Source organism: Octopus sinensis, linkage group LG2, assembly GCF_006345805.1.
Source record: "Octopus sinensis linkage group LG2, ASM634580v1, whole genome shotgun sequence".
Taxonomy (NCBI): Eukaryota; Metazoa; Mollusca; class Cephalopoda; order Octopoda; family Octopodidae; genus Octopus; species Octopus sinensis.
The window spans coordinates 146,423,516-146,433,625 of NC_042998.1; positions in this window are offsets into that span (position 1 = coordinate 146,423,516).

Genomic DNA, 10,110 nt, shown 5'->3' on the forward strand with positions numbered 1-10,110 from the left:
GTGGTGCCATGAAGTAAACATGCTTCAGATACACTCTTTTATTCATACAAACATAACTGAGATGAAATATGTCATAAATAACAGTGACAAACGAAATATACACCGCCGAAAGTTGTTGACAAACAACAGCAGTAATTATATTCAGCTGAATACACGTCATTGATTGGTTGAAATTACCAAAATACGAGAAATTTAACACGAAATAACTTCGTAAACATCAACTTTTCTCAAAAACGCTAAGAGTAAAAGATGTTTTATATGAAACATTCTACCAGTTTACGAAGTTTGAAAGTGTTTAGTTTACAAAAAATTATTGGATCTTTTCCTTTTGATGGACAGAATTTCTAGTTAACTAAACAATTTGAAACTTCGTATACTGGTAAAATGTGTCAAAAGAAAACATTATTTTCACTTGGCTTTTTTGAGAAAATTGTAATTTGTAAGTTTAACGTAGTTTAATTCTTCGAATTTTAACCAATGAAATGCCAGCATTTGAGCTCAAATCATTTGCTGCTCTAAAAACTCAGACAACATCCTGTTGCAACGTAAACAGCACACACACACTCACACACACACACATACACACACACGCACACGTGTTATTCATCATTCTCTCTTCTGTCTGTCTCGCTAATCGATATTGATAAACAAAGGAGCTCTTAAATCGATGAATTTCGTCGCCCAATATTAACGATATTTTAAAAATATTTTCTTTCTTTTTTTTTACCGAAAAGGCTTCTCCCATGGTTTTGAAGGGCCAAAAACAACAAAAACAAAATAATAATATGCCTAAATCGGTCTAGAGGGTGCGCGTGGAGTGTGGGTCGTATTGTAAAAATTTGCGAAATATTTTTTCATAAAAGGTGTAGTGATCCTATACAACGGTGCGTGCGCGCACCGTCCTTTTCTGTTTCGCGCGTGCGCGAAGTCCGGAAGAGGGAATTTGCTGACGTGGCAGTTAGCCGAGGCAAGGGAGCGTGAACCTTAAAAGGGTCCGGAGAGACATAGCAGCAGTAGGCGGTGACTTGAGACACGGCGACTGAAGGCACCGGACGTGTAATTCTCTCTCTGTCCGGACTTGATATAGCAGCAGTCGGCAGAAGACTTTTAACCAGGATTTGTTGCAGACCACATCATCTTCTCTCTCCTGACGCCATTTTGACCAGTGTTGTTGCATTTGAACATTGTAAAATCTTACAAGCGATAAAGTTCAGCTCTGACACATCCATACCAAAGGGATACCAGATACACCACTTATTTCTTACCGTTATAAGACAATAACGTATATATATATTTTACGTCTGCGTTTTGTGTTTCTTTGACTGGTAGAATCTGATATTAAAGCAACGGTAATTTGTATGCACCACATGCACTCTAAAAGTGCATGAAGCTACTCGTTCCCGTTACACTGGTGACCCCCGACGTGATTCTGGTCTTAAACCAGAGATCACTTAACAACAAAAAATCCAGTTTTTTCTGCCAAGTCTGAACACGATCAACCTACGCATTCATCTTTCGACGATTTGTTTCCGGTCCCCTCAAACAGTTATAAAAGGAGCCTTTCTTATTCTTCAGCAATAATGACGGACGCCATCATATCAACGATGCTTTTTCTCTGCCGTCGTCATCACCATCGTCGTTTTTCAACTTCACGTCGTCGCTATCTTCGTCGCCATCAACACTAAGCAACAATGTGTCTCAAGTCCACCACAGTCGCCTTCAACACCGTCGACCTCAACAATATGTAAATAGCAACTCGCGGAAGTTTAGCTTTCACGCTGTTCGTGTATACACACCAGAATTAACAGCACAGTCTACCTGCGAGATCTTCTGTACCAATTTAACCTGTCACAGCATTGAAGCCACAACCGCTACACGACATGTGTTCAACCGGCATCTGCATTTGTGATTTCAACATTCTGTTACAGAACGAACTGCTATTATGTATCAGGCTATTACGGACTGGTAAATTAACTCCATCTTGTCTGAAATACCCTGAGAGACTTTTTTCCTATGCGCTGTATTTTATTTTGTCCGCATTCACCTTGTTGTATTTCTGTCGCACACACGTACACACACAAATGCTATCTCTGTCACATTCATACGTCACACATGCCTTTCTCGCTTGTTTTTCCATGCTCAATTTGCCTTTGTGGACACAACTCATTTCTGTAAGACCCTAGGTCGGTCACGTATACATAAAGAAAGTTGTTTGTCCCTTATAACGCGCCAGCATGCCACACTTTTGTTCCTGCACGACCGAGGCATATAATCGCTCAAGCACTGGCTGGCCGCCTCAGCCTTACTACATTAACCACTGGCATATTCATCGCTGTTTTTTCAGTCTAGCAAGCCCTATTGCATTCATGCACCTCTGTTCTGCACGTGTACTGCCTTGTTTTGCAACACGTTTGCGTCAGCTTAATTCTTTTCCCGACTCAAAGAACGTCGGATGTTCACATGCGCTGCGCCCATGTTTAGGGAATTTGCTGACGTGGCAGTTAGCCGAGGCAAGGGAGCGTGAACCTTAAAAGGGTCCGGAGAGACATAGCAGCAGTAGGCGGTGACTTGAGACACGGCGACTGAAGGCACCGGACGTGTAATTCTCTCTCTGTCCGGACTTGATATAGCAGCAGTCGGCAGAAGACTTTTAACCAGGATTTGTTGCAGACCACATCATCTTCTCTCTCCTGACGCCATTTTGACCAGTGTTGTTGCATTTGAACATTGTAAAATCTTACAAGCGATAAAGTTCAGCTCTGACACATCCATACCAAAGGGATACCAGATACACCACTTATTTCTTACCGTTATAAGACAATAAAGTATATATATTTTTTACGTCTGCGTTTTGTGTTTCTTTGACTGGTAGAATCTGGATATTAAAGCAACGGTAATTTGTATGCACCACATGCACTCTAAAAGTGCATGAAGCTACTCGTTCCCGTTACAAAGGATGCCCCAGCTTGTCGGAGGCTGTGATATAAATTGGGAAAAAAATCCTCGACACCAGTGCGTAATTGGTACTTAATTTATCGACCCCCACCTTCTGGTTTATTTACCTTTTGTGTAAATTTGTTGCGGCAAGGGGCAAAACACAGAGGGGACAAAGCATGAGATACAAAAGTATTAAGTCGATTCTATCGACACCAGTGCGAACTCACGAACGTGTATGTATGCTTGTGTGCGTATGTGTGTGTATGTATATCTTCGTTTGTATGTGTGTACGCTTATATATTAATTACTATGTGCTTGTGCAAATGTATATGCATGTGTTTGAGAGAGAGAGAGTGACAGTGTGTGTGTGTGTGTGTGTGTGTGTGTGCAAGTGTACCTGTGTATGTATCTGAATATATATGTGTGTGTGTGTATGCGGCGTGCGTCTCCTCCTTTGTTTATCAATATCGATAACGCAGCAAATGATTTGAGCTCAAATGCTGGCATTTCATTGGTTAAAATCCGAAGATACGTTAAACTTACAAATTAAAATTTTCTCAAAAAAGTCAAGTGAAAATAATGTTTTCTTTTGACACATTCAACCAGTATACGAAGTTTCAAATTGTTTAGTTAACTAGAAATTTCGTCCATCAAAAGGAAAAGATCCAAATTATTTTCTAAATCTGTCGGTCAAAAGGTAAAGATCCTGATTCTCTTCTCACATTCCTCCTACCCAACACAGCCTCCTATATTACCACCCAACCTCGTTACTTCGAATTCCTCCCCACCTCCCCCTAGCTTCAGTTTCAATCAGAACCACTTAGCAAACAGCAGTAACTTTCTTCGGCTGAATATACGTCATTGATTCGTTAAAATTATCAAAATACGACAACTTTAACACGAAATAACTTCCAAAATACAAAAGTTTGTCAAAAACGTTTAGTAAACTGTGTTCTACGTGATACATTCAACCGTATCCGAAGTTTCAAACTGTTTAGTTAAAAAATTAATTGAAAAATCTGTGACTGAAATTGAAAAGATCCGTACTTTTTGACACTAGAGGTAAATACTCACACACACAGGCATACATACACACACACGCACACACACTCACACACACACAACACAACACAACACAACACAACACAACACACAACACATACACGGACGGACGCGCGCAGAAATATACATATAGAGAGTGTGCATAAATAGAGGTATACTCACATACACACGTACACACACACAAATACACACTCATAACCAGACACACTCATAAACATATACACACAAACACACACACGATGGAAAATGAAATATAATCATACGATTAAGAGAGAGAGATAGAGATAGATAGAGAGAGAGAGAGAGAGAGAGAGAGAGAGAGAGAGAGAGAGAGAGAGAGAGAGAGAGAAACTAAAATATCAAAATACGACAACAGATTGTTTGACGAAGATCACAATGGTTTTTAATTTAACCCAAGAATTAAAATATTTTAAAGAAATGCACGGCTAAAATCACCCATTAAGCAGTTCTACCGTTGACATGTTTACGTGCTAAATTGCAGGATAGAGATTAGCAAAGCTACGGAAGTAACATCTGCTGATTCTAAGTATGTATAAAATAAGTTTGCTGTCCATAACTGGAGAGTTGACACACTAAACTCGATAACTAGTACAAGGCAAGGTCACACAGGATATTATTACATACTGCTAACGTTACATATACAATAACCTTATATATACTTGTATTAAATATCGTTGACCACTTTAAGCCCATATTGCCTTTGATCATTTTAAAAGAAAAAAATCTGATAAATGAAAAATATAAAGGAGATAGACAGACAGACAAATAGATAGAGATAAACAGACATATAGACAGATAGATAGAAAGACAGACAGACAGACAGACAGACAGACAGACAGACAGACAGACAGACAGACAGATAGATAGATAGATAGACGAGGTAATGATGAAGGAAAATGAAGAGAATTTATTTGGTTTAACCGTTAATGTCGTCAGAAGAACGAGGTGTAAAATTATTACTTGTATCTCGTTTTTGATATCACTGCAAACGTAGGTACACACACACACACAGACGCAGAGGAGGCGCAAGGTGACTGTGGACGAGGAGGTGTGAACCTTGGAAGAAGTAGTGCTACAAGAGATAGTGCTAATTGTGCACAAAGCTGGATCCTTATCAATCCTGGTTGGGTCACCTGGGTGAAGATGTTTGAATGTTGAATGATCTGAAATACCTAATAATCCACATGAAACATCACTGATGTTGTGTGTAGGCGCATTACAGGATGATGTATGGAAAAATTAATATAATATAATATAATATTATATAATATAATATAATATACAGGATGGGTCAAAAGTCACGTACCAAAACAGTTGACATTTTGTTTATGTACAGGCATGGAAGTGTCGTCAGCCGGGCCCGTCCAAGATCCGCGCAGGACGACGAAACTGTTTTGCACGCTCTCGTCCAGTGCCAGAGCATTGCTGACTTCTGGGTTTATGTCGAACACCAACTGTCGCAGGTAGGACGAATCCAGCTATCGGCTGAGTCCACCTTGAAGATCACCCCGCATCCTTTCTTTGGCTGGGAAGAGCAGACGGCGTTTCTTTGTCTGGTGGCCTCAGCGAGAAAGGTTGTGTGGGTGAGTAGGTTGAAAATGCTGAAGACAGACACCTTCCTCTTTAGCTAAACCTTATCAACTTTTTCAAGTTCCACTTGAAAAGGAAAGTGAGAGTAGAGGAAAGTGCTGCCTCCGTGCAATTTTGTCAAAAGGTGGGTGAATGTAACGCAAATGGCCCGAGTGAACAGGCCTACTTTAAGCATGCGGCTCTAGATCAAGGGCAGAAGAAGAGGCGAGGGTACTTGCCTACGAGGTCAGAGTGATCATGGCTTTTGTGGGGTTTTCACGAGCAGCCCTTGGAAGTCTCCCTCTTTTGGGGATTTCATTCTTATTGTTTTTCGTTATTCACACCACTCGTTTTTTGTACTGTCCTGTATCGCCCCCAATCTTTTAAATGAACTCTCAGTGGTTAATGAAGAAAAGGTTATTATTATTATCATTATTATTATTATTATTATTATTATTCAGTAGTTTTATTTTTATAGCATGCTTTCACTTCACTACCGAGCACAGCTCTGTGTGCCTTGGGTATGTGCTGTGATTTGTTGTGATGCTCTGATGGTTATTGTATGGAAAGTGTTCTGCGTAGGATGTGTGCAGTGCCTAATAGCGCAATTTTCTGTATGTTATATGTGTTTGTAAGTCCTGGTGTTTTTGTTATGTATTTGTCTGAATATTTTTTTATCATGCCTAGTGCACCTACTATGATAGGAATTGTTTCTGTTTTCAGATTCCACATTCTAGTTACCTCTATTTCCAGGTCTTTGTATTTTGAGAGTTTCTCCATTTCTTTTAGAGACACGTTGTCATCAGCCGGTATTGATACATCAATTAGAAAGCATTTTTTTTCTTCATGATCTCTGACAACTATATCTGGTCTGTTGGTCTTAATTTCTCTATCTGTGTGTATCGGCATATCCCAGAGTATGGTTGCTTTCTCGTTTTCTGTGACCTTTTCTGGTGTGTGCCTATACCATCTTTTTTCTGTTGTTATTCCATAATGTTGGCATAGCTTCCAATGTATGTAGGTTCCAACTCTGTCATGTCTGTGAATATATTCCTTCTTAGCCAAGACTGGGCAGCTAGAGATAATACGATTTATTGTTTCTTGTCCATCTCCACATATTCTGCAGTTACTTGTAATATTTCTTTTCATTACATGTTTTTGGTAATTTCTGGTGGGGAGGCTTTGGTCTTGTGCTGCAATTAAAAATCCCTCTGTTTCTGCTTTGAGTCCTGAGCTTCTCAACCATTGCTGGGATTTTTCTTTGTCTATTTCTTTTGCGTTTAGTTTAGTCCAGTATTTACCATGAAGGGGCTTTTCTTGCCATCGTTTTATCATGGTTCGTTGCTGTTCTAGTTTTAGTTTGGATTTCATTTGTTTTATAGCTTTTGTTGTTTATTCATCTTCTTCTTCTTCTTCATGTTTATTAGGTGGTATGATTTCTTGTTTGTATTTGTCAGCTTCCTTAAATACTGAGAACAGTTTTTTGTTTTGCTCGTGTTTTGCCGCTATCTGGATCAGTTTTCCTTCCTTCTGAAGTAGATATTTTTGCAGTCCTATGGTGGTTATTTTATAGTAGTTTTCCAGCTGTATAAGGCCTCTACCACCTTCTATACGTTGTATATATAGTCTTTCTATGTCAGATTTTGGGTGATGCATCCTAGATCCTGTCATTATTTTTCTTGTTTTCCTATCTATTTTGGTCAGTTCATTTAGTGTCCAGTTAAGGATATTGTAGCTGTAACTTATAACTGGGACAGCTAAAGTGTTGATACCTATTATCTTGTTTTTAGCATTGAGCTCTGTGTTTAGTATTGATCTAACTCGTCTATTATATTCTTTTTTTAATTTCTCTTTCATTTGTGTGTGTTGTGTCTTATCTAGTTCATGGATTCCTAAGTATTTGTAAGTTTGGCTTTGGTCTAATTCTTTTATTTCATTGGTTTTATCTAGTGTGATGTTGTTACTCTTAACTAGTTTTCCTCTTTTCAGGGTTACTTTGGCGCATTTTTCTAATCCAAATTTCATATCTATTTCTTTGGTAAATCCATGAACTGTCTTTAATAGTGTTTCCAGCTGTTTGTCATTTGCAGCGTATAGTTTTAGGTCATCCATATATAAAAGGTGGCTGATCGTTTTGCCGTAACATTTATATCCGCATCCAGTTCTATTTAGCATATCAGATAGAGGTGACAGTGCCAAGCAGAAGAAGAGTGGGGAGAGCGTGTCTCCCTGGAATATTCCTCTTCTAATGGGGATGTCTTTGGTTTTCACGAGTCCCTCTTTTGTTTGGAGGTGTAGGACTGTTTGCCATTTATTCATAGAGTGCTCTATGAATTTTATGATTGTTGGTGCTACTTCGTTAATGGCTAGTGTTTCGAGGATCCATGTGTGGGGATGCTATCAAACGCCTTTTTGTAGTCAATCCAGGCCATACTGAGGCCTTTCTTCTTTCTGTGGCTGTCTTCAGTTATGGCTTTATTAATCATTAGTCGATCTTTACAGCCATATGAGCCTTTGCGGCATCCTTTCTGCTCTTCTGGGAACAGTTTGTTTTCGTCCAGGTGCTTGTTCAGCCTTTGTGATATCACTGCAGTAAATGCCTTGAACATAGTAGGGAGGCAGGTTATTGGTCTGTAGTTTTCTGGTTTTTCTGTTTCATTTGATTTGGGAATTAAGATGGTTTTCCCCTTCGTGAGCCATTCAGGCATTGTCTCTGGCTCTGCTAGTACTTTGTTAAAGTTTTCAGCCAGCTTTTTGTGCATTCCTGTTAGATATTTCAACCAGAAGTTGGGGATCTTGTCATGCCCAGGTGCCTTCCAGTTGCTTAGTCTTTGCAGTGCTTGGGTGACCTCTTCAGTTGTTATGGGGGTCCAAAGTTGTTCAGATGCCGAGTTTGTTATTCTGATACTCCTTTTTTTTGGTGGTTCGTTCGCCGACCATATTTCTCCCCAGAATTCTTCCAATTCTTCTGCCGTTGGTGCTGCAGTGACTTCTATTTTATTTTTTCCCAGTTCTTGGTAGAACTTTTTGGGGTTAGAGTTGAACTTTTTGTTTTCTTCAAAGAAGCGTTGGCGTTTCTTGTACCGGCGGATCCTTTGTGCTTTGGCAAGGATATCTTGCTTCAGCTTTTCTTTATTATTATTATTATTATTATTATTATTATTATTATTATTATTATTATTATTATTATTATTATTATTATTATTATTATTATTATTAAGGCGGCGAGCTGGCAGAAACGTTAGCGCGCCGGGCGAAATGCTTAGCGGTATTTCGTCTGCCGCTACGTTCTGAGTTCAAATTCCACCGAGGTCGACTTTGCCTTTCATCCTTTCGGGGTCGATAAATAAAGTACCAGTTTCGCACTGGGGTCGGTGGGCAGTAAAGAAATATTATTATTATTATTCAGTAATTTTATTTTTATAGCGTGCTTTCACTTCACTACCGAGCGCAGCTCTGTGTGCCTTGTGTATGTGCTGTGATTTGTTGTGATGCTCTGATGGTTACTGTATTGAAAGTGTTCTGCGCAGGATGTGTGCAGTGCCTAGTAGCGCAATTTTCTGTATGTTATATGTGTTTGTAAGTTCTGGTGTTTTTGTTATGGATTTGTCTGAATATTTTTGTATCATGCCTAATGCACCTACTATGATAGGAATTGTTTCTGTTTTCAGATTCCACATTCTGGTTACCTCCATTTACAGGTCTTTGTATTTTGAAAGTTTCTCCATTTCTTTTAGAGACACGTTGTCATCTGCTGGTATTGATACATCAATTAGAAAGCATTTTTTTTTCTTCGTGATCTCTGATCCTCTTCTAATGGGGATGTCTTTGGTTTTCACGAGTCCCTCTTTTGTTTGGAGGTGTAGCACTGTCTGTCATTTATTCATAGAGTGTCCTATGTATTTTATAATTGTTGGTGCTACTTCGTTAATGGCTAGTGTTTCGAGGATCCATGTGTGGGGGATGCTATCAAACGCCTTTCTGTAGTCGATCCAGGCCATACTGAGGCCTTTCTTCTTTCTGTGGCTGTCTTCAGTTATGGCTTTATTGATCATTAGTTGATCTTGACAGCCATATGAGCCTTTGCGGCATCCTTTCTGCTCTTCTGGAAACAGGTTGTTTTCGTCCAGGTGCTTGTTCAATCTTAGTGATATTACTGCAGTAAATGCTTTGTACATTGTAGGGAGACAGGTTATAGGTCTGTAGTTTTCTGGTTTTGCCGTCTCATTGGATTTAGGAATTAAGATGGTTTTCCCCTTCGTGAGCCATACAGGCATTGTCTCTGGCTCTGCCAGTATGTTGTTAAAGTTTTCAGCCAGCTTTTTGTGCATTCCTGGTAGATATTTCAACCAGAAGTCTTGTCATGCCCAGGTGCCTTCCAGATGCTTAGTCTTTGTTGTGCCTGGGTGACCTCTTCAGTTGTGGGGGGTCCAAATTTGCTCAGATGCTATGTTTGTTGTTTTAATACTCCTTTGTTTTTGGTTGTTCATTCGCCGACCATATTTCTATCCAGAATTCTTC